General features: G+C 40.2%; 3 long non-coding RNA genes across 4 annotated transcripts in view; 2 read left to right on the top strand and 1 right to left on the bottom strand.

Moving 5' to 3' along the window:
- The window catches only part of LOC139941831 (uncharacterized), an 18,635-nt gene extending 16,668 nt beyond the window's left edge, over nt 1-1,967 (bottom strand). Inside the window, exon 1 of the long non-coding RNA XR_011786626.1 lies at nt 1,877-1,967. This is a non-coding gene — a long non-coding RNA (uncharacterized lncRNA). The remainder of the gene's footprint in view (nt 1-1,876) is intronic.
- Nucleotides 1-10,216, top strand: part of LOC139941837 (uncharacterized) — a 21,203-nt gene extending 10,987 nt beyond the window's left edge. The window contains exons 1-3 of one of the 2 annotated variants that reach the window (XR_011786627.1): nt 2,545-2,582; nt 4,371-4,534; nt 10,168-10,216. This is a non-coding gene — a long non-coding RNA (uncharacterized lncRNA). Of the gene's footprint in view, nt 1-2,544; nt 2,583-4,370; nt 4,535-10,167 lie in introns of those variants that run through there. The other variant, XR_011786628.1, reaches the window with a different exon arrangement.
- LOC139941826 (uncharacterized) lies at nt 10,215-21,400 on the top strand. The gene is made up of 8 exons (XR_011786625.1): nt 10,215-10,290; nt 10,593-10,687; nt 11,050-11,281; nt 11,581-11,615; nt 12,311-12,603; nt 12,728-13,168; nt 13,827-13,920; nt 19,793-21,400. It is a non-coding gene; the product is annotated as an uncharacterized lncRNA (long non-coding RNA).

Below are 21,400 nucleotides of genomic sequence, written 5' to 3'. Positions count from 1 at the left end.
GGCCACATAGATATAAACTAATAAATACAATTAGAGAACAGCACCGTACCCAAGCTTTAAGTAATGTAGTTTTCAAGAAAGAAATAATTTTCGAAAGGTCCCGAAATCAAGCATCTGAAAGCACACAACTTTGTGTGACATGTTTTTTTTTAATTCCTTTATCTTGCAACTTCGATGACCAATTGAGCTCAATTTTTCACAGGTTTGTTAATGTTATTTTGTGCAGATTTTGAGGAAGACTGGTCTTTGACAATATTACCAATCCTGCAAAAGTGTCCAGTGTCTTTATAAAAAGTAGGCTTTACGGTTATGCACACTAAAAGTGATGATAACCAAGCAATAGCATTACACTACGTACGCTCTATGCTTGCCTAGTAGAAAGTTTACAAGCATGACAAGTACAACAATACAACAAACCAAAATTGCAAAGCATGCAAAGCACAAAAGTCAAAACAAGTGATAGGGCCTACTGGTTGTTTATTTAGGCCAAATAAAAAAAAAATCCAGTTGATCGTCCCCGCCAGCATCCTTTTTTGGGGGCCGCATCCTTTCTTTTACGATTTACTATTTTTCGATTTTTGTAAAAAAAAAAGAATCCTTCTTTTCAAAAGGACTGGACTAGGAGCTGTTCCCGAATCTAACTTGATGCTCTCGAACACTTGTAACCGTCTGTTTCATAAAACAATTATTAGTGAATGCCTACCAGCAAATCTTTTTAGTGTTATCCGACCCTGTTGTTACTAGACTTAGAGTGTATCCTCCCCTTACCAGTTTTCACGCTATTATGTCTTTTTCTTTGAATTGGGAAAAAAATAATGATGCCTTATATCAACCAATGCCCTAATTATCTTCTTTTGTTAATATGAAGTATGAAAACATATATTAAAACTTGATGGACATTGAAATGTTCACACTACACACCGATCTTCGATGACTTCAACTGGCCCCATTTGTTTTGAGTTTTTCCTGTTTTCACGGCAAAAAAGAAAGCATGGTTTCCCGGTGAAGCCATACATGGAAGAAACATCTGCAGTGACTACAAGTGTTCTTTGAGACTCTGTGTATGACTCTATAGCCAGCAGTTGTCTTCGTTTTATTCAAAATATTTTTTAATGAAATTTTAAAATTACCATGGTAATTTGCAAAAAATAACAAAAATAAATAATTTAATAAAAAGTGTGAATAATCATTGGCCTTCAAATCTGATTTTTATTTATTTCTTCCCCTTTTTTTTCTTAAAATTTATAATAAAGAGTATAAATAAACAATGATAATTGAATCAACAAGCTGATGTTTAAATTTCAATATTAATAATAATATTGATATGAGGGTTAAAAAAAGAAAATCTCAAAAAATATTAGAAAATGATATAAGGCACATGGCTTCTTTAAGCCTCTGTATTTTTTTCCAGAATGCTCAGCAAATTAATCAGTCACACGATTTGGTCATCATGAATTGTGAATTGAAATAGTGTTTGATGAAACTTTTTCGGTGGGCAAATATTTGTATATGGCCTCAACATTATGACATATTTTTGTACCTTGAAGAAATGCCTAAAATACCAAACTTTTTGCATTTACAAGTGCAAATATCCAGTGGAGTCTCACGTGTTTCTAAGTTTTGGTCAAGGGAGAGGAGACTCTTTGCTTGCCAAATAAAACCACACAATTTTTACATAGGGACTGTTTACATCGCGCACAGAGAGGTAAAAGATTTGCCACGATTTTAGGGACACCTCGAAAACAGGACCTCCTACGATACTGTTAGTGTTAGTGTTTAATAGTGTTAACACGGGTATCTAATAAATAAAAGTTTGCGGTTGATGTATATAAACAAAAGTAAAATTAGGTCCAAACTCATGTACATAACAGCTTACCCTGGTTTCTTCTCCAATATTTATACTCCAGCTGCTGAAAACCCTTTGCCCCAAAATATAACTGAGATAGGTCGCCTATAGGCCTATCCGTGTACCAAAACCAACAGACTTTCAAAAAGTTAACTAAAAACTAGGTCAAAGATCGAGTAAAGTTCAAGTTTCATGACGTCAGACTATAGTTGATTATTTATTTTTTACTTTTATTTTTTTATTCATTCGATTTTTTTATTTAAGAAAAGTACTATTGAATGCCGAAATATTGAATACTCGAGGGATCCGAGACTCATTAATTTTGTTTTGCACCCGAAATTAATAAAAAAATACATATTCTCATAACTTCAACTTAAAAAAAAGTTTTTTTAAACGACCGTGTTGAAAGTTGATCCGAAAGAGGGCGCAAGACCGAGGTTAATGCACTTTTAAATTACGTACCCTGATAAATCGACATTCCTTGCCGAAACACAAAAGAAGTGATTCTTGCCAAGAATCGATTCCGTTTTTGGTTAGCTTTGTGCTACTTTCGCCTATAGATTAGCGTTATGTTTTCAAAAATTAGTGTTCTTTAAAATATCGATTTTAGTAACCGGCTAGTATTTCGGTTATTATTCGGAAATCAGTATCATTGGGTCTGTTCTTCGCGCGCCAGACTTTTCTGGGTTTCCAACGAGGCATGCATGGGATGCAAAGTGAGTAATCTGAGGTCGAGGTACATGTCCATTATTTCTTCATTTAAAACCACTTTTCCTTCATTTAACTAAATATATCAGAATCTTCAGGTATTTCTTGTTTGAAAATTTAAAATGATACTTTTGCATAGCTTGTTAGACTTCAACAAATTTTGAGTTTATTGCCTGGTCAGCAGTGGAAATTATTTTTAAAATGGCGATTTTAGCCCGCTGTGTGTCATGTATCCTGGTGTCACGTGTTTTCAGTAGGATAACAAGAACATTGTTCACAATCAAAAACTAAATATCTTTTTTTTTTCAAATCATCTATCCAATTTTTTAACAATAACACTTTCACTTCATGGTGTGTTGAAATTTTTAAAGTTTTGGTTTTACGTTGCGAGAGACACATGAGACAGTCCTCCATTAACAGTGCTTATGCATGTACGGCATTGGAGCAACGTCATATGTTTTCACACCTTTCATTGGTTGGTATTTTATTGAATATCCAGAAGCTAGTATGGCGTGTAAAATAAATCAAAAACATTATTCAATTACTACTTAACAAATTTGGATTTAACTTTCCGTACGGCGCCACCACTTAATCACTCATTTTTACATAAACGGATATCTCATTGAGGTAAATTAGATACTATAAATTTGTCATTATTATTTCATATCAAATGAAAAAGTGGTGGCGTCATACGGAAACTTTTCCACAAATTTAATTACATTTTTGTCCTAAGGCATTATGGCTACTATGCTAAAAACCAGAGATATCATAAGGCATGAAAGTAAAACACCCCACCCTCCTTGATGCACTCACACTTCATAACAATCCGTTTTCCCCCATTTCAGACCAGTAATGTTTGGTTCAGGAGATAAGAAACCAATCTATGATATTTTCTCTTTAATGTAGATTTAATATTTTTACACTTATCGGAATTTATTACAGTGTGCAATAAATCAAAAAACAAAAATCGTTGTAATTTTCGCTCAAAACATTTTAATATTTTCCCCACATTTGCACACCATAAGAGTCCCAAATAGTAACCACCTCACGTGATCCATGTAGTGACTAAAGCAGAATGAAACTCGATCTAGCAGACAGTAATTTTGTTTTGAACTTTCGAGGTTGGATGATGTTTCTTTGACTCATTTCAAAGTTGGCATAATAATGCACTAGTGATAAATACCCAAAATCAATCATTTTCTAAATGTTTAAAAGCATAGTCAACGACAGGAAACTTTATTCTCAGCATGATTAAGCCTGATGAAAATACAGACCGTGAGTAAACTGCATAGCTTCTGTCACCAGTGCAGCTTGCACAATTTCGCGGTAAACGGGAATCAAAGTTGGGGACCGAAAACATATGAGGGTAGATAACGTATGACGCTACGATATGTTACACATGTGTTACTATCGTTTGACAACAGTGCAGGAACCATACCAATTAAAGTCCTGATAGATGTGATTACATTATGTAGGTCCTACATGTACGTCAAATTTCAAGTTCTGGTGAAGTTTGAGTATGAGTTTGAATCCTGGTCATGACACTTGTGTCCGTGAACATGCTTTACTATAATTGCTTCTCTTCACACACGAATATAAATGGGTACCTGCGAGGGTAGGGTTTGATTTTGTGTTTGAAAAAGCCACTAGAGCACCATGGCAGTTATTGGAGCTGAGAAAGATTAAAGGAATGTTATTGGCCCATTGACCAGGGCACAAACTGGGCATTTAGACGTTATTGTGAATGCGCTATATAGAAAATGAATCACTTTTATTAGTATTATCATTGTTTTGTTACTATTTTTTATAAATACAGATTCAACCAGCTTCAGTATGAATGTTGCTTGTTACCATACAAGTGTTTGCTGAACTGATAGAAGTACAACTGTACATGCTCATGTGTGGCCCTCCCCTGCAGTGAAAAGCATCCAAGCACATAGAGAAGGAACAGCGTGTTACAGCTGCAACCAATTTGCTGGGGTGAGTCAATTGTCAGCGTTCGACCTTAACGCTGGTCCGCTGGCCAAATGCCAGTAGAAATCGCGTCGGACCAGCTGAAACACCTTGCCAACTGGTCCGGCTGACCAGTCAAAAATATCGGCAGCGGTACTACAGAACTATGACTATTTTAAAAATATTTTTAGGCTCGAACAAAACATAAAAACATTCACTCAAGGTTTGGATAAAACGTAAAAAAATCACTCAAAGTGCCGCTGAACGCTGGCAAACTTCCGACGATCACGCATACACATGTACACACAGCGCAAAATCCCATCATGCAACGCAAAGGCTTGTAGTCTTCGTATTAGTTCACGTGTGGCAAAAAGTGTAAGAAACATTGAACGCTAGAGGGCGTTTCAGAATATTCGATAGCGTGGGAATAGACGCCCTTTATTGGTGAAAGTACGCGATAGCTTACAAAACTAGCTTCAATCGCCTTGACAAAAGACCACAAAGCAAACCACATTATGTCAGCAGCATGGTCGTCGACAACGGAGTAGATTTCCGTGTGGGAATAAGACTCTAGCGTAATTATGAAAAACGAGCGAGACGGTGAGGCTTCATTCAACAAAAATTACCATACTCTGGATGAGCAAAAAGGAGTATTTAATTGTGTTTAGTAAGGTTCTTCCGTCCTGATTTTGCTTAATTTTTTTGTTATTTGGGGCTTGTTTTTTTTGCGGGCGATTGGTGGGCGATCTAGTTTTGCTCCATGGTTTTATTGGTCAAATAAAATGCGCAGTTGTTTGGGGATTTTTTGCTGGTTGATTTCAAGAAAGACTTGGGTTCTAGAAGTCAATACCTCCATGGTTAAACAAAGGCGCAGTTGTTTTTGCTGCTTTTAAATGAAAATTTTGTTCACAAAACAGACCCCGGCAGGGCACCGACCATTCAATACACATGACATAATTTTAAAAAAATACCGTAAAACTCATATGCTTCTTCATGGATGTTGCAACTATTTTGATGTCTACTTTTTTTAATTTTGAGGGGGGGGGGGGTAATTTTCTGGACGAAAGTGGGAAGATTTTGGGAACTTCGATTATCGGTACGATGTATTACGTTTATGAATACTTATTAAAAGTACAAATAGGCAATGTTTATACATGATAAAATAACTTGAGAGATCGCACGTAACCCTCTTCACCGTAGATTTGAAGGCAATACATAAAAAGTTAATTTGATATTTTTAACAGTCGGTTTTAAGGTTTTTTTTGTTAAGTAAAACACTAACTTTTTTTCATAAAAAAGTTCTTCTTACTTGGGAATACTTCGATGTCGAGTGCTTACAATAAACCATGGACTAAAAAACTACCTAAATAAAGATCATATTGATGTGACGGTCATAGAAATTGTACCCCACCCCCCTGTTATTTTTATTGAACTTACTTATTATGTAACATTTAATTATTCAAGAGAAGCGCCACTCTCTTGAGAAGCATTTCAATTTCGCGCGCTTCCGCCAGCCTCATAATGATTCTCCACCAATGTGACCAAATTTTCCAATTTGCTCTGACAAATAATTTGACTCGTTTTTAAAATAATTTTAATAATATTATTGTTTACATATTTTACAAGAAAAAATACTCTCAAATTAGTGAGCCCCCCTTACGCACACAATAACTTGGTACACATAAATAAAGTGCAGTTAAGTTGACGTTGCAATTCATGTTGAATTTTGGAATAGCGACGATCGGAAATCGAGTAGTTGGTATACAACAGTATACTTTTAGTTTTAAAAAAATATACAAAAATTGACGGACCAGTCAAAAACCTGGCGGACCAGTCAAAAATCAAGCCAACTGGTCCTGCTGGCCAGTTGGGAAAAAAGTTAAGGGCAACCCCTGATTGTTTCTTCAGTTAACTGTCAGTGGTTGCTTACAAAGGCTTCATGTCACCAATCTGTATTTTTTAAAGGAAATTTTTGGGTTACAATTTAAAAAAGAATAATCACTGGCCAGACAGCCACTTCAAGGTGATGGTTACACTTAAATGATTTGAGCTGTTGACTCAAATCAGCTATCACCAGGGGAATATTGCCACCTACTCCTGGGGCTCAAACAGGGTTACCCGCTTCACAGTCCTTAAAGAGCCTAGCTTGTAGAGCAGAATGCAAATTCCCAACTTTTTTACGAAGCAATTATGATTTAAAGGAATGTTACAGAGTTGGTAAGAAACAGAAATCATGAAGATCACAGATTTACATAAAACTTACACGGTCTAATGATGATAGTAGAAAGCATTTTTTGAAATATTTCTGTCAGAAATTTCATACTTGATGAGAAATAACTAATCTAATTTCGCGTCTGGAGTTTATCGTTCAGTGAGCAATTTGTTCATTTTTGTTTTGGCATCGATGTAATGCAAAATTTGTAATCAGTTTTTCACTATTTTCTTGTGACCCAGATGGGACAGGTTTGTCGGTTTTGGTAAATGATGGATTACATAAAGTGCTTGCACTGCCAGCAACTTTTTTGCTAGCTAAACCAATTCTGTAATGGTCCTTGCTTAGTGTCTTGCTAACTAACATTGAATGAAGTGTTCAGAACAAAATATTTCCTTGAAGTCATTAGCCCAGTTTGTAAAATCATTTTGAAGATAATTTTGAATACAAGTAAACTGGTTTAAATCTCTGTTTGTTTATGATGTGTGTTTTGTCCAGTAGTGTTATCTCTAAAGGGTAAAGAAAAACACATCTTGAAGTCTTTTTTGTTTTGTTAAAAAACCTTGAAAAACAAAACAACAAGCAAACAAAGGGTAAAGAAAAACACATCTTGAAGTCTTTTTTGTTTTGTTAAAAAACCTTGAAAAACAAAACAACAAGCAAACAAACAAACAAATGTATTCTTATCAAGGTATTTTTTTATTGTATACCACACCTGAATGTTTATTTGTGCAGAATTTTCAAATAAATTTGTCCCAAAGATTCCCCCCAAAACCCCGATGCGTGGTTTTATTTGTGTCGAATTTGGATATAATGCGTTTTGTCCGACTGTATGCAGGAATTGTGGTCTTGAAAACAAATTAACACCAGATAACTTATGAGTAGAGTGACAATTCCAGCCACCCCCCCCCTAAAAAAAATTATTAAAAAAATGAGATATATAACTTCAGAAGAAACAAATGTTTTCCAGTCCAATGCCTCCAGATTCTGACCTTGCATCAATAAGGATTTAAGGTCCAAATTACAATTGCTTTTTCTTTGAAGAGGCATCTGTCACTTAGACATCAAACAAATGTTATGTTGGCGTAACCTGACCTGCTATAAAAATACGCCCGACCCTAGATATTTTTATTTTTTCAAGGGAAGAAATTTAATGACAAAAATCTATTAAAGACATTAAAATAAAATAAACGTCATCAACAGTTAGAAAAATACTATTTGTTGTGTGTAGCCTTGTTTTCTTTTGTTATCGTGTTTATTACCGGCTTAAACAATTAGAAAACATGTCATTTTCGTTGATGGGAGTGGGGAAAAAAGAAGAAGAAAAAGCATTTGTCAGGATATATGGGATGGTCTCTAACAATAGGCCAAGGATTAGATATTTAAATTTAACCCCCAAAAATATGACCCAAAAAATTGAACTGGTTTAAACTGTTTCCACATTTCTGTGTTTTGTGTTTCCATTATTTATTCGCTTCAAAAAGTGTTCAGGTTTCATTCTGTTTAATTGTGTTGTCTTGTCCGAGTAAGAAATAAAACATTCCAATAAGTGCATTGCTTTTAATCTGTGTCAATAACTTGAGTCAACCTTGCTGTGCGCTGCCAACATTTGGACACTCACTACCTGGCAGAGGAAGACCTTACATGGGACTTGGACTCATATGGTGAGGATAGCCTTTAGCCCTCCTCTATAGTGTCTACCAAACATATCGGACAAGAGTTATGAGCAGAGACAAGTGTTGCAGTGAGACACCCCCCCCCCCTCCATTGCTGAGAATCCTTGGTTGTGTCATGGACTGACCAATGAGGAGCACCCATCTGTATGATGTCAACCAAACGTATCGGACAAGTGAGCAATCGTCAAGAGTTGCAGTGAAAGACATTTTCCCATATGCTGAGAATGAGGAATACCCACCTCTATGGTGGTCTACCAAACGTATCGGACAAGAGTTGCAGGGCACTGTTTTCAGCAACCTGATGAAGTGGCAAGTTACTCACTCATCTTGTGGGAACCCAACCCAAGGAAAGGCATCTAGAGGCAAGAGGAAGTCACAATGACTGAAGACATACTGGCTCCTGCGTCTGATGTCACTCACTGGAGGAAGATGATATATTGATGGAGGACCTCCCAAAGCAATGACTTCAATAAATTATTCTGTGTAAAATTTAAACAATTGTAGGCTAAAAGTGTGTTTGTAAAACTGTGAATTTGATTTGCTAGTTAGACATTGTTCTAGAATTGCAAAGGTCGTGAGTTTGAATCCCACCCGAATAAATGCCTGTTATTTTTTTCACAGAGCTCGGGGAAAGTACCGAGTTTACAAAAATCAACCTGAAGGCAAATGATGCCAGTAACTATTTTGTCATCGTTGTTTGGGTTTTCATTGTTTGAGTTTTCATTAATTGACTAGGAATCCTGCACAAACTGATTGGTTTTGGAAGATTGAGGCTGTTTTCAGCGTGATGTCCAGGGTTAGGCTCCACACATTGTAAACATTGTTCATTCAAAAGCCTTTGGTAACTAGTGACTTACTTGATAAACATTTTTTATATTTTTGAGTATGGTGGTTTATGGTTTATTTAAAAACTATTGGAATCGCTGCCAGCAGCATAGTTACATGAACCGTATAACACATGTATAGGGGTGTCAAGAGACCTTATGTTGTTTAACACTTTTGTGTGATAAGCACTGTATACTCAACCATCTACATTTAAGCCAAGGGCTAAGTTTCATGGTTCTGTTAAAACAAAAAATCAGCGATTTAATCAACCCCAGAAAAGTCTGCACACATTTTATACAAGGAATTTCCACTGTGTATTATGTATCATGTTCTGATGAACTCCTCTTTTTTATTCAGCTACAATGTAGCATGGCATTGGCTTTTACCCTTCAAGAGGCCAAAAAAAATAATGGTGGCCAACTTATGCTGGAAGCAAAGCCATAACATTGGCTTCATATTTCTTGACCAATAGGCCAACAAGCATGCCCAGCCTTATTTGATTGTAACTTTATACAAGTATTAAGAGGTTAAAGCCATTATACACTTTCGGTAAACAGTATTGTCCAAGTCCCACACTTCGTGTATCACAACTTATATATAAAATAACAATCCTGTGGAAATTTAGGCTCAATCGGACATCGGAGTCGGGAGAAAATAACGGGAAAACCCACTCCTGTTTTCGCGCGTTTCGCCGTGTCATGACATGTGTTTATAACAAATCCGTAATTCTCGTTAACGAGAATTTATATTGTTTTACCGTTTTCTCAAAAAGTAAAGCATTTCATGGACTAATATTTCAAGAGAAGTCTTTCACCATTACCTTCTGTAAACCCTGTAAATTATTTGTAAATCTGTGAACTTTTTTTTTTTTCTGTACCGAAAGGGTCCAATGGCTTTAAAAACTTATTTATTTTTTTAGTAATCTTTAACAGACATTGTTTTGTCAGTTACCTTGCAGGCTGTCATCCCTCAGAGTAGTCATGGTGCGGTGAACGCTGGAGCTGTTGTCTCAGTGAAAGATGTACCCCTCCCCTGATCATACCATCCCATAACAGAGAAGAAATATTAAGGTTTGAATTAATGCATTCTTTCAATTTTACAAAAAAAGTACCATCCACTTAAACTCAAAATGCTGAATCATTCTTTGCTGTTGGGGAAATGTTTCCTTCTGCAGTTCATACCCAACTGAAGAGTAAATGCCCCAGCAAGGCAGAGAACACTTCCTGTGTCATGGCCATACCCTAGAGAAGATTGGATAAGTGCGACTCCTGAAATGATCGATGTCTTAATTGTCCTTATCATTTCCAGCTGATGGAGATAATCTTTTCAGTAATCACTTGATAAAGATATATTCTTGTCAGTAACTTTATAGGTTGCCATCACTCAGTGTAGTCAATGCTGGAGTTGCCATCTATGTACCCCTCCCCTGATCCTACCATCCCATGGCAGAGGAGTGTTATTATGAAGGTTTGAATTAATCATTTTTCAGTAACCAAAATAACACGGTAGTACAGTTAATTAGGATCCTATAAGCTAAAGTAGTAGTCCAGTCTTTTTTCTATACCGTCCGCCCTGGTAATAGTTAAAAAGCAGGACAGTTCTTTTCAGAAGCAAGACAGTTTTCTAAGAACAAACTCTACCTGGCAAGTAGATACACACATGGTGTTACCGCAAACCAAATATACATCAAAACAACACTGTTCTTTGCTTTGGGAGAATTCATTCCCTAGGAAGATCTGCATGCCTTCAGTCAGATGCAAGTGTGGTATCCATCAAACGGTGTGTGTACCTTTATCAACTCTTGCTCTATATTCTTTTTTTTTTTTCAGATATGGCTGCCCAGGATATCCACCACGCCTTGTTCTGGCACAGTGAAGTAGATGAACCATACATACAGTTAAGATATCCACCTACTAGGATGGAAATCACCACCAGCAGCATTAGACATTTTGATTTCTTCAATGTGGAGACCAGACCTTCACTAAGACCGCCTTCCACTTAAAGCCCAGCTTTGTTTGGCTGAGACATAATTTGGCGAAGCAGTCCTCAGAGGGGTAAGAGGTAAGACAATCTTGGTAATAATGGACATGAGATTGTTGTGGAAGTATCTATTCTTAATGCTTAATGATGCAGGGCTAACAGTCGAGATGTCTCAACTAATTGAATACATATATTGCACTGCTCAGCAAAATTACTTTGAATTTCATTTCATGTTGGACTGGAGGGTTGAATTTAGCGTTATTTTATATGTCAATCCTGATTCTATAGAAGCTGAACCGAGGCAACACGTTTTACCTGTGTTTTTTGCATTCATTAGATGTCTGTATTTGATTAAGACAATGTTGTATGATTCTTTGCAGGGGATAACTGGATAATCATCAAGGACTGAAATGAGGCAAAGTATTTTTCCATCTCATATTTTTGTACCTTATTTGACAATTGTTTGAGAGGGAAATGGCTGGGTTGTAAAGATTTGGGGTCGTCTGTTAGGAATATGATGCTACAAACATAGGATTCAAACTGCATCTAGCTAATGGCAATCTCAGTAGTCTTGGTAAGACACTGCTCTAGAATTGCAAAGGTCATGGGTTCAAATCCCAACCGAGTAAAAATGACATGTATTTTTTTGTACAGGAGTATACAGTGCTGAGTAAACAGTGCTTATACACATAAGTGTAAGGGTATTTAAACCAAAATAAATAATCTGACAATCTGACAACATTTTTTATGCAGAAACATTTCTCGGATTTAAAGCCATTGGACACTTTGGATTGACATGTCATGACATGTGTTTAAATTAAATCCGTAATTTTCGATATCGAGAATTGATAATTGTTATAATGTTTTCTCAAAAACTAAAACGTTTAATGGAATAATATTTCAAAAGAAGTCTTTCACCATTACCTTCTGTAAAACCCTGTTAGTTATTTGTAAATCTGTGAACTTTTTTTTTTCCTGTTCCAAAAGTGTATAATGGCTTTAAATGATTTTGAATTCCTCGCGAACTGGAGTCTGAGTCCTATGTCTCTGGAAAGAAGACTACCTTGACCAATCATTTACCCTTTATATCTAACTTAATCCACATTGCAGTAGATCATGGGCCATGTGGATGGAGTGGAGACAGAAAGCATATCTACCCTGATGTCACGTCGTACACCGGTGGTGGCAGTCAGCCAGCCAGTTGCACATCTACCCTAATGTCATGTCGTACTCCGGTGGCAGCAGTCAGCCAGCCAGTTGGTACATCTACCCTGATGTCACGTCGTACCCTGATGTCACTTCCTACTCTGGTGGTAGCAGTCAGCCAGCCAGTCGCACTCGAGATGACTTCCTGATTAGACAGCAAATCCATGTAATGATGACCACATCTCCTGATGAGTCCAGTGAGTCAAACTATTTATGGTTGTCTTTTCATGCAGTAATTCTGCGGTGGGCGTCAGTTGCCATATTTCCCAAACAAAAACCAGACCATTAATTTTGTTATATTTGACCTTATCTCAATTGCAGTAGATCGCGTGGGCCAGGTGGATTGAGTGGAGACAGAAAGCATGTCTACCCGGAGGTCACCTCGTACTTCAGTGGGGACGGCAGTCAGCCAGCCAGTTGCACTCGAGATGACTTCCTTATTAGACAGCAAAGCCATGCTATGATGACCACATCTCATTAACAGTGGGCCATAGTGGATAGAGTTGAGACAGAAAGGATGGCAGTCAGCCAGCCAGCCAGTTGCACTCGAGATGTCTTCCTGATTAGATAGCAAAGCCATGCTATGATGACCACGTGTCATTATCAGTGGGTCATGTGGATGGAGTGGAGACAGAAAGCATATCTACCCTGATGTCACGTCATACTCCAGTGGCAGCAGTTAGCCAGCCAGTTGCACTCGAGATGTCTTCCTAATTAGACAGCAAAGCCATGTAATAATGAACACATCTCCTGATGAGACCAGTGAGTCAAACTATTTATTGTCTTTTATTTTTGATGCAGACATTTTCAACTCTTTAGCTAATCAGCTAATTGCCTTTTGTTTCATTTCAACGTTGTGCAAGACCAGCCTTAGAAATAGGAGCTGCACTGCACTCTCTTGATTTACTTTGACTGTTTTACCCCTGGTCCCAAATGGAGCTCTTTAATAATGCATAATGTTGCTCTTGCTTGAGTAAAACTTAAACAAATTTTGTCGTCACAGCTTTTGTTTTTGCTGCGAATACTTTGTAGGAGTTGAACCCAGCTCAACTCTTTGCATTTTTTTTTTGCAGTATGTGATGAAGTATGGCTGGGTTGTGTTTTCTGTCGGGTTTTATCAAAAGTTTTCTGAAAAGTACCTGCCAAATCTTCTGGACAAACAAAAATATCAAGACAAATTAATAAAGTTTCATAGTTTCATTCTGAGAGAGAGAGTGAGTGTGAGGGGGAGCTCACTGATGAGTAAAGTTCATACAAGTAACACTCCTCCAGAGAATTGTTTGAGGCAATTGACATTTCCCAGTTTTACTGTTGCATATTTTGATTTTAGCAATACAAACGGTCCTGTATGAGCTCCTGGAACAATCCTTTTTTTTTCTTTTCTTTTTTAAAATGTTGCCAACTTTTCATTTCTTTGCAGTCAATCTTAGCATTTCAAAGACATCTTCCCATCAACAAGTAGATCTCCATTCAAGACCAGTCAATGATGAAGGAGCTACACTCTCCAATCAAAGGCGAGTTCATAACAAGACTGCTTCTATCATTTAACCAGCCTGAATGGAGCTTTTAATAATTATGCGGAATGCATGTTTTTGCTGTTATTCAATCATATAAAATCAAATCAGTCATTTTTGTTAGCGTGACATTTCATCCTAAGATATTTGTATGTTGTTTGGGAATGATTTTGCCAATCTCGGGCCAAGTCTACTGGGTTGGCAGTACTCTCTTTCCAGAGCCATAGCTGTTTGGTTCTTGGTGTAGTAGTTGGACTAGTCCAAGATTCTCTTCTGCAGATTTGTCTGTGTCTTCCCTGTGTTTAGGAAAAGCCACTGCTGTTGACCCTGTCTATGGAGACAAACCTTTATGATCCCTGTTCTCCCCAAAAAGGGTGTCTTGGCTAACAGTAGACTCGAGTTCTTTAATTTACCAAATACAGGTTATCCTATCCTGGCAGGCCTGTGTGGTGCTAAGTTGCTGGTTGCAGATGTCAGTTCACTGTCGTTTCATGAGCAGTAGGCCTTTGGTGCTATGTCACGTTGGTTTGCGACATTGGTTCACTATCCTTTCTTGACCAACCGGCCCCTAGTGCAAATGTCACTGGTTGCCAATGTCGGTTCACTTTCATTTCTTGAGCGACAGGCCTCTAGTGCAAATGTCACTGGTTGCTGATGTCTGTTCAATGTCCTTTCTTGACCGACCGGCCTCTGGTGCAAATGACACTGGTTGGCGATATCGGTTCAACTTCATTTGTTGAGCGAAAGGCCTCTGATGTTGTGTCACTGGTTGCGGATGTTCGTCACTTTTATTTCTTGAGCGATAGGCCTCTGGTGCTATGTCACCGGTTGGCGATATCGGTTCAACTTCATTTGTTGAGCGAAAGGCCTCTGGTGTTGTGTCACTGGTTGCCGATGTTCATTCACTTTTATTTCTTGAGCGATAGGCCTCTACTGGTGCTATGTCACTGGTTGCCGATGTTCATTCACTTTTATTTCTTGAGCGATAGGCCTCTGGTGCTATATCACTAGTTGCTGATGTTCGTTCACTGTCCTTTCTTGACCGACCGGCCTCTGGTGCAAATGACACTGGTTGGCGATATTGGTTCAACTTCATTTGTCACTGGTTGCAGACAGCCATTTGCTTGCAATTCCTGAGCGACACGCCTCTGGTGCTATGTCACTTGTAGCTGATGTCCGTTCACTTTCGTTTCTTGAACGACAGGCCACTGGTGCTATATCACTAGTTGCTGATGTTCGTTCACTGTCCTTTCTTGAGCGACCGGCCTCTAGTGCAAATGACACTGGTTGGCGATATTGGTTCAACTTCATTTGTTGAGCGAAAGGCCTCTGGTGCTATATCACTAGTTGCCGATGTTTGTTCACTTTCATTTCTTGAGTGACATGCCTGTGGTGCTATATCACTATTTGCTGATGTCGATCCACTTTCATTTCTAGGAAGACAAGCCTCTGGTGCTATGTCACTGGTTGCCGATGTCCGTTCACTTTAATTTCTTGAGCGACAGGCCTCTATAGTGCAAATGTCACTAGTTGCTGATGTTCGTTCAGTTTCATTTCTTGAGCTTCAGGCAAATTGTGCTATGACACTGATTGCCAACATCTGTTCACTGTCGTTTCTTGAGCAACAGGCCTTCGGTGCTATGCCACAGGTTGCCGATGTTGGTTCACTGTTGTTTTTAAGCAGCAGGCCTTTTGTGCTAAGCCAGTGGTTGCTGATGTCGGTTCACTGTCGTTTCTTGAGCGACAGGCCTTTGGTGCTATGTCACTGGTTGCCGATGTTGGTTCACTGGTGTTTTTTAAGCTGCAGGTCTCTGGTGCTAAGCCAGTGGTTGCCGTTGTGTGTCGGTTCACTGTCGTTTCTTGAGCGACAGGCGTCTGGTGCTATGCCACAGGTTGCCGATGTTGGTTCACTGTTGTTTTTTAAGCAGCAGGCAACTTGTGCTAAGCCAGTGGTTGCCGATGTCGGTTCACTGTCGTTTCTTGAGCAACAGGCTTTTGTGCTCTGCACAGGTTGCCGATGTTGGTTCACTGTTTTTTTTTTAACAGCAGGCCTCTGGTGCTAATAGCCAGTGGTTGCCGATGTCAGTTCACTGACATTTCTTGAGCGACAGGCCTTTGGTGCTATGCCACAGGTTGCTGATGTTGGTCCACTGTTGTTTTTTAAGCAGCAGGCCTTTTGTGCTAAGCCAGTGGTTGCCGATGTCGGTTCACTGTCGTTTCTTGAGCAACAGGCTTTTGTGCTCTGCACAGGTTGCCGATGTTGGTTCACTGTTTTTTTTTTAACAGCAGGCCTCTGGTGCTAATAGCCAGTGGTTGCCGATGTCGGTTCACTGTCGTTTCTTGAGCGACAGGCCTTTGGTGCTATGCCACAGGTTGCCGATGTTGGTTCACTGTTGTTTTTTAAGCAGCAGGCCTTTAGTGCTAAGCCAGTGGTTGCCAATGTCGGTTCACTGTCAATTCTTGAGCGACAGGCCTTTGGTGCTATGCCACAGGTTGCCGATGTTGGTTCACTGTTGTTTTTTAAGCAGCAGGTCTCTGGTGCCAAGCCAGTGGTTGCCGATGTCGATTCACTGTCGTTTCTTGAGCGACAGAGCTCGGGTGCTATGCCACAGGTTGTCGATGTTGGTTCACTGTTGTTTTTTAAGCAGCAGGCCTCTGGTGCTATGCAATAGGTTGCTGATGTCGATGCACTTTCATTTCTTGAGCGACAGGCCTCTGGTGCAAATGTCACTGGTTGCCAATGTCTGTTCACTTTCATTTCTTGAGTGACAGGCCTCTGGTGCAAATGTCACTGGTTGCCAATGTCCGTTCACTTTCATTTTTTGAGGGGCAGGCCTTTGGTGCTATGCCACAGGTTGCCAATGTTGGTTCACTGTCGTTTCTTGAGTGACAGGCCTTTGGTGCTATGCCACAGGTTGCCGATGTTGGTTCACTGTCGTTTCTTGAGTGACAGGCCTTTGGTGCTATGCCACAGGTTGCCGATGTTGGTCCACTGTTGTTTTTTAAGCAGCAGGCCTTTTGTGCTAAGCCAGTGGTTGCCGATGTCGGTTCACTGTCGTTTCTTGAGCAACAGGCTTTTGTGCTCTGCACAGGTTGCCGATGTTGGTTCACTGTTTTTTTTTTAACAGCAGGCCTCTGGTGCTAATAGCCAGTGGTTGCCGATGTCGGTTCACTGTCGTTTCTTGAGCGACAGGCCTTTGGTGCTATGCCACAGGTTGCCGATGTTGGTTCACTGTTGTTTTTTAAGCAGCAGGCCTTTAGTGCTAAGCCAGTGGTTGCCGATGTCGGTTCACTGTCAATTCTTGAGCGGCAGGCCTTTGGTGCTATGCCACAGGTTGCCGATGTTGGTTCACTGTTGTTTTTTAAGCAGCAGGTCTCTGGTGCTAAGCCAGTGGTTGCCGATGTCGATTCACTGTCGTTTCTTGAGCGACAGAGCTCGGGTGCTATGCCACAGGTTGTCGATGTTGGTTCACTGTTGTTTTTTAAGCAGCAGGCCTCTGGTGCTATGCAATAGGTTGCTGATGTCGATGCACTTTCATTTCTTGAGCGACAGGCCTCTGGTGCAAATGTCACTGGTTGCCAATGTCTGTTCACTTTCATTTCTTGAGTGACAGGCCTCTGGTGCAAATGTCACTGGTTGCCAATGTCCGTTCACTTTCATTTTTTGAGGGGCAGGCCTTTGGTGCTATGCCACAGGTTGCCAATGTTGGTTCACTGTCGTTTCTTGAGTGACAGGCCTTTGGTGCTATGCCACAGGTTGCCGATGTTGGTTCACTGTCGTTTCTTGAGTGACAGGCCTTTGGTGCTATGCCACAGGTTGCCGATGTTGGTTCACTGTTGTTTTTTAAGCAGCAGGCCTTTTGTGCTAAGCCAGTGGTTGCCGATGTTGGTTCACTGTCGTTTTTTGAGTGACAGGCCTTTGGTGCTATGCCACAGGTTGCCAATGTTGGTTCACTGTTGTTTTTTAAGCAGTAGGCCTCTGGTGCTAAGCCAGTGGTTGCCGATGTCGGTTCACTGTTGTTTCTTGAGCGACCATGGCGACAGGCCTTTGGTGCTATGCAATAGGTTGCTGATGTCGATGCACTTTCATTTCTTGAAAAACAACCTCTGGTACAAATGTCACGGGTTGCCAATGTCTGTTCACTTTCATTTCTTGAGCGACAGGCCTCTGGTGCAAATGTCACTGGTTGCCAATGTCCGTTCACTTTCATTTCTTGAGCGGCAGGCCTCTGGTGCTATGTCACTGGTTGCCAATGTTCGTTCACTTTCATTTCTTGAGCGGCAGGCCTCTAGTGCTTTATCACTGGTTGCCAATGTCCGTTCACTTTCATTTCTTGAGCGGCAGGCCTCTGGTGCTATGTCACTGGTTGCCAATGTCAGTTCACTTTTACTTTTCGAGGGCTAAGCTCTTGTGCCACAGGTTGCCCATGTTGGTTCACTGTCGTTTTTTAGCCACAAGCCGTCTGGTGCTAAGCCAGTGGTTGCCTAAGTCGGTTCACTGGCGTTTCTTGAGCAACAGGCCGTTGGTGCTATGTCACTGGTTGCCGATTTTCTTCACTCGTTCTTGAGCAACAGGCCTCTAATGCTATGTCACTAGTTGCCGTTGTTCATCCACTTTCATTTCCTGAGGGACAGGCTTCTGGTGTTATGTCACTGGTTGTCAATGTCTGTTCACTTTTACTTCTTGAGCGACAGAGCTCGGGTGCTATGCCACAGGTTGCCGATGTCTGTTCACTGTCGTTTCTTTAGTGACAGGCCTTTGGTGCTATGCCACAGTTGCCGATGTCGGTTCAATGTTGTTTCTTGAGCGACTGGCCTCTAGTGCTATGCCACTGGTTGCCGATGTTCGTTCACTTTTACTTCTTGAGCGACAGGCCTCTGGTGCTTTGTCAGTTGTTGCCAATGTTCGTTCACTGTCAGTTCTTGAGCGACAGGCCTCTGGTGCTATGTCACTGGATGCTTATGTCCGTTTACTTTTCGTTTCTTGAGCGACAGGCCTCTGGTGCTATGCCACAGGTTGCCGATGTTGGTTCACAGTCGTTTATTTAGCGACAGGCCTCTGGTGCTAAGCCACAGGTTGCCGATGTCGGTTCATTGTTGTTTCTTGAGGGACAGGCTTCTGGTGCTATGTCACTGGTTGCCGATGTTGGTTCACTGTCGTTTGTTGAGTGACAGGCCTTTGGTGCTAAGCCACAGGTTGCCTAAGTCGGTTCACTGTTGTTTCTTGAGGGACAGGCTTCTGGTGCTATGTCACTGGTTGCCAATGTCGGTTCACTGTTGTTTCTTGAGGGACAGGCCTTTGGTGCTATGCCACAGGTTGCCGATGTCGGTTCACTGTCGTTTCTTGAACGACAGGCCTTTGGTGCTATGCCACAGGTTGCGATGTTGGTTCACTGTTGTTTCTTGAGCGACAAGCCTTTGGTGCTATGCCACAGGTTGCGGATGTTGGTTTACTGTCGTTTCGTGAGCGACGGGCCTCTGATATGTCACTGGTTGCCGTTGTTATTTCTCTTTTATTTCTTGAGTGACAGTCCTCTGATGCTATAGTTTGCGGATGTTGGTTTACTGTCATTTCTTTATAGAGACAAGCCTTTGGTGCTATGCCACAGGTTGCGGATGTTGGTTTACTGTCGTTTCTTGAGCGAGGGGCCTCGTTTCTCTTTCATATCTTTAGCGACAAGCCTCTACTGTTTCACTGTTTGCCGATGTTGGTTCATAATTGGTCAACCAATATCTTATCACACTTTAAATAAAAATTTACACCACACTTGATAAGGGGACATGAAATTATTTTAATCAACCCTGCATCTAATGTGCAAATTAATATTGTTGGCTTAAATATAATTTTTGTTCTTCAAACTTGACCTTTCAGAGACGGAGATGTGAGGAATAGTTTCCTGAACAGAAATGCAGAATGGAATCACAACTGCTGATGTCATCAAGGAAACTAGGGGTAAAGGAGAGCATCGCATATGAAAACATTGCTATCGTCTAGATGTCTTAGCTGCAAGCAATTATGGATGTAACAATCATTACTGGCTGCCTTTACAAGGACCATATTGTGTTCAAGCCAACGTTGCTCACGTACACGTCTCATTATGGTCTCGCTCCTGCATGTAACTCTGAACTCTAAATCTGAACCTTGTATACACCTCCTCGTTGTCTTCGCTCATCTTCACGGTGTCTACTGCAAGCTCCCTACAGAGTCTCCACTTCGCATTGTGGGAGTCGGTGCTGCTCCCACCTTATGGAACAGTCTTCCTCTAATTGTTCGCCAAGCTACTTCGATCACTTCCTTCAAGACTCGTCTGAAAACGCCTATGTTTTCGAAATAATGATGCACTTTTTGTGCTTTTCATTCTTATTTTAGCTGATCTCTTCTGTGTTGTTTTCATGGCCAGATGCTGAGGATCTTGGCTAAGGGTGTAAGTGCTGGTAACCTCTCCCCTTTTTAAAATGTGTTTTTGAACTACTGATGCACTTCTTGTGCTTTTAATTCTTGTTTTAGCGGATCATTTTTGTGTTGTTTTTTCATGGCCAGATGCTGAGGATCTTGGCTAAGGGTGTAAGTGCTGGTAACCTCTCCCCTTTTAATTATGTTTTCTATTATTGGTATGTTACTTTTGTGTAGAGGTGTATAGGCTCTGGACACTATTGGTTATTCCTAAAAATAATTGTTAGCATAAAAGCCTATTTGATAACTAGCAATGGAAAGCCGTTGCTAGTACGCAACATTGTGAGAAATGGCTCCCTCTGAAGTAACATAGTTTTTAAGAATGAAGTAATTTCTCATTCAAATAATGAAGACTTCAGCTGAAGCCTTTTATTATGCATCTGAAAGCAGTTACACAAATTTATGCAACAAGGGTGTTTTTTCTTTCATTATTCTCTTGCAACTTCGATGACCAATTGTGCCCAAATTTGTTTTATGCATATGTTATAAGAGATTTTAAATTTGCATCGGGGATAAAGAATATGCATATGTTGGGAAAGTGAGAATACTAGTCTTTGACAGTTACCAAATGTGTCCAGTGCCTTTAATAAGTATCTTTCATTATTGTCATTATGATTTTAATTAACATCTTGTAAATAAGTACACCATTGCAAGCAAGCACAAATGCGATTTTGTTTGCGCTTTGAAATTGCGATAAATTGCAAAATTGCATAATGCGCTTGCAAGCAAATTTAGCGATCTTTGTGGTGCTGCGGTTAGATTAAAGGGACCTGGACACGTGCACGTGGCATGTGGGGTCCTACTTCCGGCTCGGGCCACTGGGTGGTTGATCTTAAAGGTGCATTTGGGCTCCTCATCTGTCAGGATGGTGCCGGTGTTATCACAAATGGTTGACCAACGGAAGTAGTCCCTAGTCCTTTCAACTAGGGACCGCGTTAGTACGAGTAGGGAGGCTGTCCTGGCGCCGAAGTTGGGACAGTGGACCGGACCCGTCCCCTTAAGGGGCGGTGCAATTGGCTCTTACGA

Source organism: Asterias amurensis, chromosome 1, assembly GCF_032118995.1.
Source record: "Asterias amurensis chromosome 1, ASM3211899v1".
Classification (NCBI taxonomy): domain Eukaryota; kingdom Metazoa; phylum Echinodermata; class Asteroidea; order Forcipulatida; family Asteriidae; genus Asterias; species Asterias amurensis.
The sequence above is the reverse complement of the archived record's forward strand: the minus strand, read 5'-3'. Positions and strand labels throughout refer to the sequence as shown.